The following is a 17,501-nucleotide window of genomic DNA, read 5'->3' as shown; positions in this document are numbered from 1 at the left end:
AGTTTTCTTCAAGCTGACGGCATATAGGCGATCTGTGTATCGGTGAACACGGTACAAATACCCAGCCCCCGAGCCAGAGGAATGAACTAATGACAGAAAAGCTGAGAATTTTGAAAGGAAGACCCTTCGAAGGATCGTGGCTGGAAAATAGGCCTACAAGTTACGAAGACGAGAACAGTTATATCAGAAAACCGAACGACTGATGGAATCCATCAAGAAGCGACACTCAAATTCTTTGGCCACCTATTTACAATGGAAGATAAGCGGTTGACTAAGAAAAATTTTACCATACGCGACAGTAGACCTAAGACATGTGATAAGTGGTTCAGGAAGGTCAGGAAGTATCTAAAAGAAATTGGAATAATCCGTGTGAAGACATCGTTAACAGAACCAGGTACCGAGACCAGATCAGTAACTTCAAGGGCTTTCGTGAAGGAGAACAGTAGAGCAGCGGGTAGACAGCAGAAAGCAGACAGAGAGAGAATGTGATACTGGGCTGCAAAGAGAGCTTCTAAAACTGTGTAAAAGTTGCTTATTGTGGTCTCTAATGGCCGTAAGCGTCTAATAATAATAATAATAATAATAATAATAATAATAATAATAATAATAATAATAATAATAATAAAAATAATAATAACGTAGAATGCCGTTTTCGGTGGACTTAACTTGATCAAAAGTAGCACATGGACACCGTTATTAACAGCGATACAGCGCATTTCTTTAGTGTGATTACAGTTACCATAAAGCATGTTAAGTAAAACTTCTGAGTGTGAAAAAGTCTTATTTACAAGACGAAGAATTCCTCATTTCTTCGTCAATTTTGCAATATGAGGCATATTATACCATTGTATTGCGCTAGACATTCTTCTAAAATGTTTCTTCTTCATCTTATTCTCCTTCGCGACATTTTTCTCAATTATCCTGGGTCGGTACTAATGTGTATTAAGGCCATTTTTATGGCTGGATGACTTTTCTGACGTCTACCCTGCTGTGTTTTTTGTGGTGTTCTGTGTGAATGAGGTTGTATATATATATAGACGATCACAAGCACGTAGCTTCCGAACTAAAACAGTTAACCTTTTGAAGAAGGATTTGTTATCAGACATTATTCCATCAGTAATGAAGTTCTAATGCAGCATCTTCAAGAACCACTCCTAATGGCGCATATAAATTCGTTTTTTTTATTTTGCTACTCGTTTAACGTCCCGCTAACACATCGAAAGAATTGGGCGACCCCAGGAAAAGGGCTAAGTTTGGGAAGGTAGTGGCCATGGCCTTAATTAAGGTAGATCCCCTGCATATGCCTGGCGTGAAAATGGGAAGCCACGGAAACCACGCTCAGGGCTGCCGACGGTAGGATTTGAACCCATCATTTCCCGAATGCAAATTCACAGCTATTACGCGTCCCTAACCGTACGGCCAACTCGCTCGTCTTTTCCATGGTCTCAAATCTTCAAGTTATATACAGTATTTTAATAACTTTATACTCTATAAACATACAGGATATACGTAAATTAATACCTCCAAATTTACACTCCTTATTGAATTGGTAGGTACTCCTTGTCCTGGTGGCAACTTGATCTTTATTCGCAAGAAAAAATAACGATAAAAATTTAAATTTCCCTTTTGGAAAATCAAATTATCATAAATATGTACTTCAGTTATGTATGCTAGCAAATGTACCCGTGCTTCGCTATGGTCAATTGTATACGGATATCGAAGTAAATTACTGTACATGCAGTGATTAAGAATGTTTTAAATTTCATGTCTCTTAGCGTTATCCAGAAACAGCAAGGGGAGGTTCCCATACGTTGTTTCCAATGTAAAGTGCGAGTTGCGGAGTTGTGATTATAACGGCAGGCTCACTTGCCTACTGACATTCAAAATAGAGTAGGTAAGTTTTCGTTAAAATGGAAGGCCCCATTACGTACTGCGCGGTCACAATCGATTTGGGGAGTTTTCTTTACCATGGTTGGCGCCCTTTCCTATTTCCAGACAAATTACAGTTGAATAGTTTTTATTATAACAGCAGGCACCTTCGCTACTGCCAGTCAAAGTTGAGTTGTGCTGTTATGATTATAATGACAGACCACCTTTTCTTAATCACAGTCACACCGAGTTGGTGAGTTTCCATTATAATAGCAAGGCCCCAATGCCTAATGCCAGTCATATTTCAGATGAGTAAATTTGTTTATAATGGCAAGCACACTTGCCTCCTTCCAAACACAATTGGTTAGGGGAGCTTTGAAGAAAATTGCATGTTCCCTTGACTTCCGCCAGTCAAATCGAGACGGGAATTATTAATTACAATTGTAGCCCCTCCTTACTAGTGCTAGTTGCAAAGGAGTTGGAGAAGGATCCCATTCCTAATGCCAGTCAAAGTGGATGTGGAGAGTAATGATCACAATAGCAGACGCCCTCCTGCTGAGATTCACTATGGATGTAAAATAATTATAATGGCAAACACATCCTTTCTACATCGCTACATATCGACTTCAATGAATATATATAGATTGACATACGAAGTACAGTATATGTATGCTTACAATATTGCAAACCTTCATTTATAGATTAACTGCTGCTAAACGATACATCATATCGACAAACGGATTGTACCATAAGACGCCTCATTCGGCGGTCTAAATGGCCGGTTTTAAGATACTCCTGTCTTATCTATTTATGGGTAAAATTGAGTTAGAAATGTTGAATAGGGTGAAATTTGGGTAAGGTATTCCCACGGTGCATTGCTTTTGTGTACTACTGTAATATGACAGATACAAACATAGAATTTGGCTCACGTATGGATACTGGGTGGGCCAATGTTCGTGTAGAATTAGATGATTCTACCTTTCGTATAAGCAATTCGAACTACGAATTATACGTGAACAAAGAGAAAAATGTAGGTATAATCGAGAAATACAGACAAATCTAAAATGTAAGGAATAGAGATATGACGGAACGTTATAGGACCAAAGTTGTAGATCACTCCAAATTGAACTGAGATAGTGCCATCCGTTTCGTGATAAGACTTAACGTTTAGCCGCGAAATACCCCGAAACGAAGGTCTACACCGACATAAAAATTGCTTCAATATTCCTATATTTTTCCGGGGTAAAAAATGAAATATTTAGAAATCTTTGGAAGCCTTCCGTCGATTACATGCTAAACATACAATTTTGCCAAATTTCAGTTCAGTAGTTCGTATGACAGATTGTACCTAAATCTTGCTTTGGGGGAGAGGGGGGTTAAAAAAAGCGGACTTTCAGGAAACTGAAGCGAACGAATATGCAGAAGGTCATTATTACACTTGAAACGGATAACTGTACGAAAATTTCGCCAAAATAGCCAATGTACAGACACACGTCGTTATGATTTTATTTATATAGATAGATAAGAAATCTGCTCTACGTACACCTTTCGGGCTATGTCCGCTGGACCTTCCGTTAATGATATCTTCCCTATTAATCCATCCTCCTATCTAAAAAGTGCACATGAGCAAAAAGTTTTAGGAATGGATTTCCATCATGTTTGGTCGATTTCCAGTCAGGCTTATCTTATATATATTGTGGGAGAGTAAAATTACTGTTTCTGTTCCCTCTAATCCCCAGTCCATTTCGGGAATTTGTCATGGTATACACCTAAAAACTTACCTTTGGAGAGGTGGATGCTAAATATGAAGTTTGATTGAAATATCTCTAGTAGTTTTCATGTTATAATAAATACGCTTTACACGCACCCGCTTTTGAGTTAAGTCCGGTGAGACTTGTACCGAAAACGGCCCGTTAATGATATATCCCTTATTAATCCTCGTATCGAAGTGATGCATATGAGAAGAAAGGTTTAGAAATTGATTTCCATTAAGGCAGGTAAATTTCCTTTAAATTTGGTTGTGTATATTTTGTGAAAGTGCAAAATCACGGTTTCAGTTTCGTATAAACCCCCAGTCAGTTCAGGGGTTTAGGAACAACATTGGCCCTAAAACCTACCCAAGGACAGGTGGATTCTAAATATGAAGTTTGGTACGAATATCTCCAGTAGTTTTCAAGTTATGGACAAACAGACAAACAGACACCAAGCTAAAAAATATGCAGATGGTAATTATTACACCTGAAACGGTTAACTGTTCGGAAATTTCCCCAAAATAGTCAATGTACAGACACACGTTCGTTACGATTTTATTTATATAGATAGATGACACGATGTTAGCTAGCAACCATACTGACTGTGTCGTGAAGTAGTGATTGATGGCCTGTGAACTCTCAAGGCACCGTTGATATGTAACACATATGCGTCACACAGGTAACGCGTCACACATTTTTTAACATGACACTATTTCCTTCCGAAAATTTTTGGATGACACCCAGCTCTAAGACATATTTATGTCAAAATTTTACCAGTTTCGTTTATCTACAGGATTTGTGAGTTATAAACAAAGTCAGGATAGATAAAAGTATCAATATTTGAACATATTTTAAATACTTATGTAATATTGATTAAACACCAACATCCGAGCGTAATTTATTGCGAGTTAATACTTGGGATAAAGGAAAAAGGCCTCTAAAAAGGAGTGTATTAAGTCTTATAATAAAATATTATAAATAAAAATTATGTACACGTCTGTGTCGATTTTTATTATTGTCCGCGACTGTGGTGTAGTGATTAGTGGGATTATCTGCCACCTGCAGAGACCGGGGTTCGATTCCCGACTCTGCCAAGAAATTCTTGAAAAGTAATACGAAGACTGGAATCAAGTCCACTCTGCCTCGAGAGGTCAACAGAGTAGACGGGGGTTCGATTCCCCCTTCAGCCATTCTCGAAGTGGTTTTCCGTGGTTTCCTATTTCTCCTGCAGGCAAATGCCGGGATGGTACCTAACTTAAGGCCACGGCCGCTTCCTTCCCTCTTTCTTCTCTATCCCTTTCAATATTCCCATCCCCCCAAAAGGTCCCTGTTCAGCATAGCAGTTGAGGCCGCCTGGGCGAGGTACTAGTCGTCGTCCCCTGCTGTATCCCCGACCTAAATTTTCAAGCTCCCGGACACTGCCCTTGAGGCGGTAGAGGTGAGATCTCCCGCTGAGTCCGAGGGAGAGGGAGAAACCAACTCTGATGGGTAAGCGGATTAAGAAAGAGAGAAGAAGAAAAGGATTTTTATTATTTGCACGAATTTGAGAACTGTTTCAGAACAGTTACACAGGTTAAAATATCATCATCATCATCATCATCATCATCATCATCATCTGTTTACCCTCCAGGTTCGGTTTTTCCCACGGACTCAGCGAGGGATCCCACCTCTACCGCCTCAAGTGCAGTGTCCTGGAGCTTCGGACTCCTGGTCGGGGGATGCAACTGGGGAGAATGACCAGTACCTCGCCCAGGCGGCCTCACCTGCTATGCTGAACAGGGGCCTGGCGGGGGGATGGGGAAGATTGGAAGGGATAGACAAGGAAGAGGGTAGGAAGCGGCCGTGGCCTTAAGTTAGGTACCATCCCGGCATTTGCCTGGAGGAGAAGTGGGAAACCACGGAAAACCACTTCGAGGATGGCTGAGGTGGGAATCGAACCCACCTCTACTCAGTTGACCTCCCGAGGCTGAGTGGACCCCGTTCCAGCCCTCGTACCACTTTTCAAATTTCGTGGCAGAGCCGGGAATCGAACCCGGACCTCCGGGGATGGCAGCTAATCACGCTAACCACTACACCACAGAGGCGGACCAGGTAAAATATACTATACATATATGCGATTGGACTTGGGACTGATTCAATTTTACACTATAATCTCTCTCTGATCACTAGATTATCATGCAGGGAAGACGTCTGATGAAGAAGAGAACTCATACCTAGGAGCCTCCTCACTATGTGGTAGATAATTAGGAGAATTGCCTTTCAAAGGGTGGCCTTGATTAAGTGTGGCTAATGAAGTGTAAATAATTTTGGAAATGTCGCCAGTACATGAGAAATTACAAAGTGAGGTTTCGTCATACACTCTATATTCCATGTACGTCGATATTTTTGTTGCTGTTGTTGTCTACGTTTTACAATTTATAATAATATTACCATTATTTGTATTTTACAAGTTGCTTTACGTAGCACGGACACAGATAGGTCTTATGACGACGATGGGATAGGAAAGTACGAGGAATGGGAAGGAAGCGGCCGTAGCTTTAAAGGTACAGCCTGGTATGGAAGTGGGTAACCACGGGAAACCATCTTCAACGCTGTCGACAATGGGATTTGAATTCACCATCTCCCGAATGCAAGCTCACAGCTGCGCTACCCTAAGCGCACGGCCAACTTGCTGGACCTCATTGTATTTCCTCAGAATAGTAGTACAATAAACAAAATCGATCAAAGTGTAGCAAAGCTAATACACTGATCTGCCAGTTGCGATCAACGGAAGGAAAAAGTGAGCTCTCAATTGAAATTATCCTCGCACTGGTTTCTTTACAGACCGTGTCTGCTGTACGAGAGTGGAGGTCAGGTTTACTCAGGGTATCTTATTTGTATGTTGAAAGTAAGTGATGTGGAAATATCGCTAGTAAAGAAAGTACGACAAGAAGGTATTCGTAATGAAGAGATAAAAGCTTAGGTTGGGAATGAAGTCTGTGCATGAAACTGTGTATGTGAACCGTCGTCGGTAGTAGAGTTATGTGAGGCCTGGACTGGTTGCCTATGGGAAAGATGGACTTGAGCGTGAACTATAACAGAAGCAGAGATCGAGATAAAAACAACGACGGTTAGACGCAAATATTAATGACTTGACGCTAAACAAGGCCACAGAGCTAAATGAAAATACAAAGCAATTCGCAACAGCTTGCAGATTGAATGATGAAAGGCAAGACAGTCTACAATGAAAATGTGCATAAGGGCATGTACGTTATAATTTCGTTTGTTTCTTTGCTAGTGTGTTTTGTTCGCCTCTGTGTGTTTTGTGTTGTGTTATTGTACGGGTTCCTTAAGTACACAATTACGGTCATCAACCATGTACTTTTTAGTTGAAAATGTATTGACGGGGTGTTCATGCCACTCGGCTCCACACTTGACTTTCCCGGACTCCGGCAACTTCACGGAAAATTTTCATTGATTGGTGGAGTGAAATGTATTCAAACAAGTTGAAAATTGAGTCTTCGTGCTTATCTGATCCACAGTTCGCCTCCATGGCAAAATGGATAGTATAGTGGCCTTTAATAACAATAATGTTATTTGTTTTACGTCCCACTAACTACTTTTTACGGTTTTCGGAGACGCCGAGGTGCCGGATGGTGGCCTTTGGTCCAAGGGTTGCCGGGTTCGATTCCCGGTGAGATCAGGGCTTTTGATTGTCATAAGTTAATTCCTCTGGCTCGGGGCTAGGTATTTGTGTCGTCTTCACGGATGCACAACTCGCCTACATGACGTCAGCATGAAAGAACTGCACCAGGCCCCTCCGAGACCACGTGCTATTATTATTATTATTAATATTATTATTATTATTATTATTATTACCAATTCCACATAAACGCGTGAATATTGCGCTGAACACAATATTATTAGACTACTAGTCGATCCCTTGGAAGCGGGAGTGGAGGATCGGAGCAGTAAAGGATTTCCCTGTTCATCCAGGAGGATATGAGTTCATTCTCCCTCAGAAAATCGAAACATTTAGAAACGAGTCGTAAACATCTAGAAAGGCGTAAGGAATTAATTCAGCCTACAATTGAAGTGAGTATCTCGTTAAATGGCGATGGCAATGGAAGCCCTAACCACCGCATTCCATCTAGTGCCAAGGCTACACATGATGGAAATCTTTACCTTCCAATTCCCCAAAGGCCTTGATTAATTCAAAGAAACTTTTTTTTTTTTTTTTTTTTGGTCGGGACATATCAAGTGACACCTCACTGGTCTCTAGGCAACATCTAACTTACACGCCTAGCTACACCGCACGGTAAGGGACTTTCGACTTCCAAAAACATACAGTACCTTAATTTGTTGGCCATATTTTGAAGGCTTCATGACCATTATATGAGATACCGTGTTCACGTCTTCTGCAATCATCCTTTAACATTCGACACTCCATGTCGTACGATGTCGGCATGTAAAAGATCTCTGGTGATACATTTGGTATTTACCCGACAAAATTCATTAAATCTCAGCCATAGACGCCCAAGAGAGATCCGGTTTACTCTGTCTGCCATCTACTGTCTGCCTAGAGTAAAACGGAACGTCGAAATTGACGAGCAGACAGCCAGATGGCGTCAAATCGAAATGTCTGCACACGGTAGCTGAGGCCATACGATTATTATTATTATTATTATTATTATTATTATTATTATTATTATTATTATTATTATTATTATTATCCTTTAACATAATATATAATATTCTTTGCGCTATAATATTTTGAAGATTTTCTGAAAATTTCCATCGATTTTTCGCTTGAGATCCCCTAACCCCAATTTGAAAGACGATTCACATTAAAAAAAACTTAATTTAAAAGTTAAATGAAAAGCGTTATTAAAATTAATTCAATGAATAACAAAGTGTTGTAGAGCTTGCTTCATCCTTGTTTTTTAACATACGATATTCGGTCTGGAATGCGTCCGATAAATACAGAAGAAATTTTGAACGATCCGTCCAAACTGTTCCTGTCGCTCTACAAGAGGAAAATCGATCTTGACATTAAGGTCGACGCTTACTGATAAACGAAAGTTACTTGAGCAGGATCACTAAAATTCCTCATTTCTCTACCAAAGAGCGACATCGTCACTCGATCTTTATAAAGGTAAATGAAATGAAATGGCATGATGGCTTTTATTGCCGGGAGTGTCCGAAGACAAGTTCGGCTCGCCAGATACAGGTCTTTTGAATTGACTCCCGTAGGCGACCTGCGCGTCATTATGAGGATGAAATAATGATGAAGACGACAAATATACCCGTCCCGCGTGCCAGCGAAATTAAACAATGATCATTAAAATCCTGCCGGGAATCGAACCCGGGACCCCAGTGACCAAAGGCCAGCACGCTAATCATTTAGCCATGGAGCCGAACGTTATCAAGGTCACCAAGGTTCAGTCTCCTCCCACAACTTGCTTTACGTCGCACCGACACAGATAGGTCTTGCGGCAACGATGGGACAGGAAAGTGCTAGGAGTAGGAAGGAAGGGAGGTGGCCTTAATTAAGGTTCAGCCCCAGCATTTTCCTGGTGTGAAAATGGGAAACCACGGAAAACCATCTTCAGGGCTGCCGACAGTGAGACTCGAACCCACTATCTCCCGAAGGGCTCAGTCTCAAGAAGTACATGTCAGACTTTTAAGAGGAGTCATAACTGAAATTTACCACTCATCACAACCAAATTTAAAACACAAGCACACATAAGTACACCGCACAAACTTTGGAATTCATTACTTAATTTGTTGCAAAGTTATTAAAAACTGTTTATTTTTATATGTTACGTGCAAATTGCTCCTTGCGGCAGAGTTTTCGTTATTTTACACTATAATTTCGTAGACTAATCAAAAAGACATGGTAGTAACTCCAGGTTTTGCAGTCAGGTATAAACATTTCACATAATAGGCAAAACTTTAGTTTGGTACTATTTTGGGTGTCCGCCTCTGTAGTGTAGTGGTTAGTGTGATTAGCTGCCACCCCTGGAGGCCCGGGTTCGATTCTCGGCTCTGCCACGAAATTTGAAAAGTGGCACGAGGGCTGGAACGGGGTCCACTCAGCCTCGGGAGGTCAACTGAGTAGAGGTGGGTTCGATTCCCACCTCAGCCATCCTGGAAGTGGTTTTCCGTGGTTTCCCACTTCTCCTCCAGGCAAATACCGGGATGGTACCTAACTTAAGGCCACGGCTGCTTCCTTCCCTCTTCCTTGTTTGTTCCTTCCAATATTCCCATTCCTCCGCAATGCCCCTGTTCAGCATAGCAGGTGAGGCCGCCTGGGCGAGGTACTGGTCATTCTTCCCAGTTGTATTCCCGACCCAATGTTTCACGCTCGAGGACACTGCCCTTGAGGGGGTAGAGGTGGGATCCCTTGCTGAAACCGACGGAAAAACCAACCCTTGGTGGTAAACAGATTAAGAAAGTAAGAAAGACTCCCCGTTAAAGGTAGATTCACTTCCGCATAGCACTGTTTTGTATGTGGATATGATCATGGTACTCTCAGACATGTGGAAATATAAATTTGTTGTTTATAAACATCAAAAATCTTGCCTAAAATGGGGTATTCGAAGGACGGGTAAATCGAGAGACACAGGTAGAGCGATCTGTGAAGAATGAAAGTAACTGAACCTAGAACCAGAAGAACAGTAGTCAGCCATATAATTGACACTAAAATGATTGCTTAGCCTATTTTCTGCCCACGTTTTCCTAGCAACGAAGAATTCGTTTACTGCATATAATAGTTTAACGTGTTATTAATTCAGTGTTGCGTTGATTTCCACAATTATGATTCTCCAAGCACAGGAAGTGTTTACCCTCTTCTTCTTCTTCTTCTTCTTCTACCTCTTTTCCCACATATGTGGGATCGCGGGTGCGAACTGTGTTGCACACGTGGATTTGATCCTGTTTTACGGCCAGGTGGCCTTCCTGATGCCAAGCCTCTATGGAGGGATATAAACACTATTTCGTGTTTCTGTGGTGGTTGGTGGTGTAGTGTGTTGTCTTAATATGAAGAGGAGAGTGTTAGGACAAACACAAACACTCAGTTTCAGGATCATAAGAAGTAATCTTCCGCGATTAAAATCCCCGATGCGGCCAGGAATCGCACCCGGGATCCTCTGAATCGAAGGCCTGAACGCTTACCATTCAGCCAATGAATCGGACGCAGGAAGGGTTTATCGAGGAACGTTATTTTCGATCATGCAGTGTGGGGTGTCAGAATGGGCCGAATTTGCTTCACGGTCAAGAATTAAGAAGGTGGCAGTAAATAACAGAACAATGTTAGCTGTCGTTAACGAGTTCCGTCTTAGGGGATCAGGGTCGTCAATGAATGGGGACAACAGGGCTCCCATGAGCCGTCACCACACACAAGAATCATGGACGGCTTCTCCAACAGGTATCACAGTACCTAAAGCTTGGTCTACTGGGATATTTAAAGAGCTGGGTAGATTTGCATACCCCATTCATGTTGCTCAGCCTCTAACAAAAAGGGATGAGTGAATCCGTCCGCCTCTGTGGTGTAGTGGTTAGCGTGATTAGCTGCCACCTCCGGAGGCCCGGGTTCGATTCCCGGCTCTGCCACGAAATTTGAAAAGTGGTACGAGGGCTGGAACGGGGTCCACTCAGCCTCGGGAGGTCAATTGAGTAGAGGTGGGTTCGATTCCCACCTCAGCCATCCTCGAAGTTTTCCGTAGTTTCCCCACTTCTCCTCCAGGCGAATGCCGGAATGGTACCTAACTTAAGGCCACGGCCGCTTCTTTCCCTCTTCCTTGCCTATCCCTTCCAATCTTCCAATCCCTCCACAAGGCCCCTGTTCAGCATAGCAGGTGAGGCCGCCTGGGCGAGGTACTGGTCATACTCCCCAGTTGTATCCCCCGACCAAGAGTCTGAAGCTCCAGGACACTGCCCTTGAGGCGGTAGAGGTGGGATCCCTCGCTATGTCCGAGGGAAAAACCGAACCTGGAGGGTGAACAGATGATGATGATGATGATGATGATGAATCCGATTAGAGTACTGCAGCCTAGTGTTGTCCATCACGTACTTTTCAATACAGATGACTCTCTACAAATATCCCCGAATTTCGCGAGAAGATAACGTAATTTTTTGTGTCCTTAGAGCAACCTTTGTTCATCAACGCGTTTAATAATCTTTATAAACGTGCTACGTGATGGTACACATTTGGAAAACACACAGGGCCACCGCAAATAAATAACATTTCAGCGTCGTTTGTTTTGCCCCAAAGAGTACAAAACAAATAAATCCATATCTGCATGGGCTATGAAAGCCATTGGAGAGTGCAACGCGAATGTTTCCACCATTTGCCCGACTACTTTTGCACCGATGAATTAACCTGGTACTCATTACTGTAGGCCAACGGCCATAGCCGTGTTGAAACGCCGGATCCCGTGAGATCTCCGAAGTTAAGCAACATTGGGCGTGGTCAGGAGTTGGATGGGTTGCCACGCGCTGTTGTTGGGGGGTAAGGGAAAGGAGGAGCGGAAAGGAACTGGCCACCCTACCGTACGTAAACTCCGGCTCAGGAACGCCTCTGCGGAGGTTCGGACCTGCCTTCGGGCAGAATAACCCTTACCTACCATTACTGTAGCAGAATGCGTGAAACTCAGGGCAACGTGCCCCTCTAGGTGTGGAAATCTTTCACTTTCTGACGGGAATCAAACACAGGTCCGAGCACGCCTTCACTATCACGGTTAACCAGTCAATACAATGTTACAACTTTCTTTCTTTCTTTCTTTCTTTCTTTCTTTCTTTCTTTCTTTCTTCAGCTTATCCCAGTAACCGGGCTGAGTGTCTCAGACGGTTGAGGCGGTGACCTTCTGACCCCAACTTGGCAGGTTCGATCCTGGCTGAGTGCGGTGGTATTTGAGGGTGTTCAGATACGTCAGCCTCGTGTCGGTAGATTCATTGGCAAGTAAAAGAACTATACGGGACAATATTCCAGCACCTCGGCCTCTTCGAAAACCGTAAAGTGTAGTTAGTGGGATGTAAAGCGAACAACATAATGATTATCCCAGTTATTTGTGGGGTCACTGGAGCCGCCCAGGCTCATTTCGGTTTTGGTCATATATTTAAGGACGGTTGCCCTTCCTGACTCCATGTGATTTTTGAGATCAAAATATCAACCATGGTTTGACCGGGATTCGAACATCAGCCTTCCGGGTGGGACGCCGGCTGCTAAGCCACTGGGCTTATTCTCCTCTCCCTCCCCTCTCCCCTATACAGTGCTTCAGCTATGGATCAGAAATATCAAAATTGTAGCTGTAGTCAGTTGGCAACTTCCTTGCTGTATAGAAATACAGCAAGCTGTTAGTCAATCGCAGGATACATTTAGCTACATTAAATGTCTGACTTGAGCGAACTCCTCTCTTCGCCTGTCACAACTCGTAATATCAATACAGCTTATCCAGTGTTCCAAAATGATATGATGTGTGGTGACAGTCTGTTTCACATGGCTCCATTAAAAATCTCGCCGTTCAGACTCCATCGTCGATAAGCGAGAGCTGTGATTCCCTGATCAATAGCAACTGCAGTTATCGGAGCAGGATTAGGAGTCATTAGCCCCCAATATCTGAGGTAGGAATGGGACGAAAGGAAGCAGAGTGGCTCAACATTCGCCTTATGTGAAAATCACAAAAATCATCGTCAGGTTTGCAATGGTACGGTTCGAACCCACGATCTCCCGAATACAAGCTTACGCTACGTGGCCCGTACGATGCAGTCACTTTGCTAACTTTTCTATTGGTGAAATATAAGGTAGCAATCCTGCATTCGCCGTTATTTGAAGCGAGAAGGTACAGGAACTGCTATTAGAAGTCAAGAACGTGGTTTTAACAGACTTCTTTCTCAGTTCTATACTCGAGACTAAGACCTTTCAAAATCTCTTTTAACTTCCCGGCAGAGCCAGATATTGGACTGGGTCAAGCTATTGGTTTCCACAGCAGCTTAGACAGTGATATCAGCGGTTGACAAGTTTCTCCATAGCTGCCGCAAGGAAGCTCACTAGTTTTTGCTGTAGCGAATTTTCCACTACATCACGTAATTCTTGATCAGAGAGGAAACGACGTCGCTTCAAACATGTTCTCAGCGGCCAAAAATGTTCTGATTACCGGAAGAGAGAAAGATTCAGCGCTTCAGAAGGTAGTCAGTGGCATCATCATAACGTGCGATGTTGATATAACATTTCAAATAATGTAACTTTCTGTGGTAATAAGGATTATTTATTTATCTATATATCTGTTTGTTTATTTTGCTGGTGATTTAAGGTTGCAGTAACACATTGAGGGTTTTCGACGACGCAAGGATGGAACAGGTCTAGGTAGGAGAGGGAAGCGGCTGTGGCCTTAATTAAGATACAGCCCCAGCATTTTCTTGGTGTTAAAATGGGAAAACACGGAAAACCATCTTCAAGTCTGCCGACGGTGGAATTCAAACCCACTACCTTCCGAATACAAGCTCACACCTTCGCGACCCGAACCGCACGGCCAACTCACTCAGTAACAAGGAACACACTTTCCTGGGGAGTGTAGAACACTTTCGTGAAAAATAACAGTCATTATAGCTACATCATTTTATATTGTAATTATTATAACTTCCTTGCTACTTGCTTTACGTCGCACTGACACAGATAGATCTTATGGCGACGATGGGATAGGAAATGGCTAGGACTGAAAAGAAAGCGGGCATGGCCTTAGGCCTAATTAAGGTACAGCCTGGTGTGAAAATGGGAAACCATGGAAATCCATCTTCGGGGCTGCCGTCAGTGGGATTCGAACCCACTATCTCCTGGATGCATGCTCACAACTTCACGCCCCTAACCGCACGCCCAACTCGCCCGGTATTATTATTATTATTCTGCGGAACACGCGGAATCAACATTATTGTTGAGTTTCCCTCCATGCCCAAAAGTTCTTCATTTTCATCGATTGTTGTAATTTCTGTTTCTCGGACCAAGTACGTCGTTGGTTTGTTCTCATCTTCCTGAAATCCCCTTGTGTGAACAATTTTCCTGACTACATTTCTATCCTGCAGATTGGGTGATCCTAATTCAGTGAGGTCGTTCTCTACTTGCTTATACCATTTTGATCTCGTACGTTTGGTTTGCAAAAAAAATGAGTATTCGATAAGTAAGTCTGTTGTTATTAATTCTATCCAAGTGGCTTAAAAATTAAATTCGTCACAGTCTCATTACTGTGTATCAGTTCGCTCGTAATCTGTTTACCCTTCAGGGTCGGTTTTTCCCTCGCACTCAGCGACGGATCACACCTCTACTGCCTCAAGGGCAGTGCGCTGGAGCTTCAGACTCTGCGTCGGGAGATACAACTGGGGAGGATGACCAGTACCTCGCCCAGGCGGCTTCACCTGCTATGCTGAACAGGGGCCTTGTGGAGGGATGGGAAGATTGGAAGGGATAGACAAGAAAGAGGGAAGGAAGCGGCTGTGGCCTTAAGTTAGGTACCATCCCGGCATTTATCTGGAGGAGAAGTGGGAAACCATGGAAAACCACTTCCAGGATGGCTGAGGAGGGAATCGAACCTCCCTCTACTCAGTTGACCTCCCGAGGCTGAGTGGGCCCCGTTCCAGCCCTCATACCACTTTTCAAATTTCGTGGCAGAGCCGGGAATCGAACCCGGACCTCCAGGGGTGGCAGCTAATCACACTAACCACTACACTACAGAGGCGGATTATATCAGTAAGTTTAGATATTTTAAAATATGTTTCCGAGTTGAGTTTGGGGTAATGTATAGCATTTGTAATTCTTCGCCCTAAGATTTTTCTCATGATTTTTCCTTTCTTGTCTAATTTTTCCTTTACATTTGTATGATGTAAATTGAGTGTTTCTGAGGTATAAAGAGCTTCCGGTTTGATCACTGTTAAGTGATGACGAATAATAATTATTATTATTTCTTTTTTTTTCACTTTTCAATTTTAAGAATATCATGAAACTTTACAATATGTAAATATTTTTTCGTTCTTTGATTCATTCCTTAGCTCTTTGATTCATTCCGTAGTTTGTTGATAGGTTTCAAAATTCTCAAAATATTCCCTCTACAACGCACTTTTTTGAGACGTTTATGGTTGTGGGAATGTAAGAAAATAAGACATGAGAGGCCCGTCCAAGCCTTCTACACAGGAATATTATAATAAATTGTCATTCTCTCTAGCATACGTACATCATCGTATTTTTTTCCGCATATCCCACACTGTCACGTGTGTGAACTGTTTTTCCAACGTGAAAATGGCCGTGTTTTAGGACCGACTGCCCTCTGTGGGGGGGATTTATTCACTACTGCGTATCACTGTGGTGATTGTTAGTGTAGTGGGTTGTGTGTATACAAGAGGAGAGTGTTGAAACAAACACAAACACCCACCCCTCGAGTGAGAGGAATTAACCAAATGCGATTAAAATACTCGATCCGGCTGGGAATAGAACCCGGGACCCTATAAACCGAAGGTCTTTACTCTGAACATTCAGCCAAGGATCTCCTAGTATGCCATTTACTCTAATGCTGACTTTCATGTCAATCACTTCACTGCGGCTTTTTACGTTACATGAATGACAAACCGTAAATGATGAATGATAAGCTTTTCTACTGCTTTCCCGCTCTCCACATGTTGACTTCCTTACAGTATATGAATTCCAACAGTTTGTATCCAAATTTATCTATTAATCTTATCATATCACGTTTAGGATTTGCATCATTGCGTAGGAGTTTTGCCGCCTTCCTCTGTACCATCTGTACGGTATTGTTAAATTTGGTTTGGTATAAGTTTCATGTGGTAGCTTCACACGGGACCAGTAATGAATGGCCCACTTCATTTGCTTGTTTATATTCTAATCAAAATTTAACTGAGAGAGATTAATAAATCCTACTGTAACAGGCAGATATTTTGTTACAGGGTTTCTTCAGCATCAAGCTTGACTCCTGGATAAAAGAATGATTATAATCATAAGTCTACTTCAACTTTTCAACTTGCTTTACCTTTACAAACTCGCTCAATGGGACGCACAAGAACAGATTAACGGCGATCTTATGCAAACATGATAAAATTCCACCCAGGAAAGCCTTTCGTGTTTCATTTGAGTAGTGTTTTAAATAGCTTGGAGAGATTGCATAGGCGAAGTCCTGTGAAATATGATGAATGTGCCATACTTCCTGTATCATAGATAACGTGGCTTTACTTCCGGTTGCATAACTCATGGGATAATTATTGTAATTGAAGTAAGTGGTTGTAGGGGGCGTGGAGGACGGTCTACTGTCGGGGCGCTCTGCAATCACATATATTCACCTTGTGGACTTAATCACTTGCTTCTCTCACACATAAATTCATCCAATCATGTATAGAAAGATGGAAAAGGAACACACAACAGGAAAAACAATGAAATGTCTGCATCGGAGGAGGGAGCAATAGAAAATGAGAGATGGACAAACATGAAAACACCAAAGGACAAGGACATGGCAGCCGTCAGATTGGTTCTCTCCCCACCAATCCCAATTCTTCAATATCCATTTTTTCTCACCCCCCTACGAACTCGTTTCTGCTTCCCAGCTCAATGACGAAGGTGAGCTTCGACACTCATCTTGGGGCCCTCTTGACAGAACAGCATTTTGCTTTCATGTTTGTATTACTCCGTCTTCAGATACTGTCCCGTTGCTGTCCCATTACGTGTTCTTACCTTTCCTTTCCTTGTTTTATGAATGTCCTGTGTTCCTTGTCTTTTGGCATCTACATTCAATATGATTTTGTTATTTCTTCCCTTTACCTTTGTTCATCCGGTTTTCTTCTTATCCTATCACGATTGCTGACTGGACATTGTGTTTATCCTACTGTGTGTTTGTTTCTATCTTTCTA

Source organism: Anabrus simplex, chromosome 1 (assembly GCF_040414725.1).
Source record: "Anabrus simplex isolate iqAnaSimp1 chromosome 1, ASM4041472v1, whole genome shotgun sequence".
Classification (NCBI taxonomy): domain Eukaryota; kingdom Metazoa; phylum Arthropoda; class Insecta; order Orthoptera; family Tettigoniidae; genus Anabrus; species Anabrus simplex.
Note: the sequence above shows the minus strand (reverse complement) of the source record.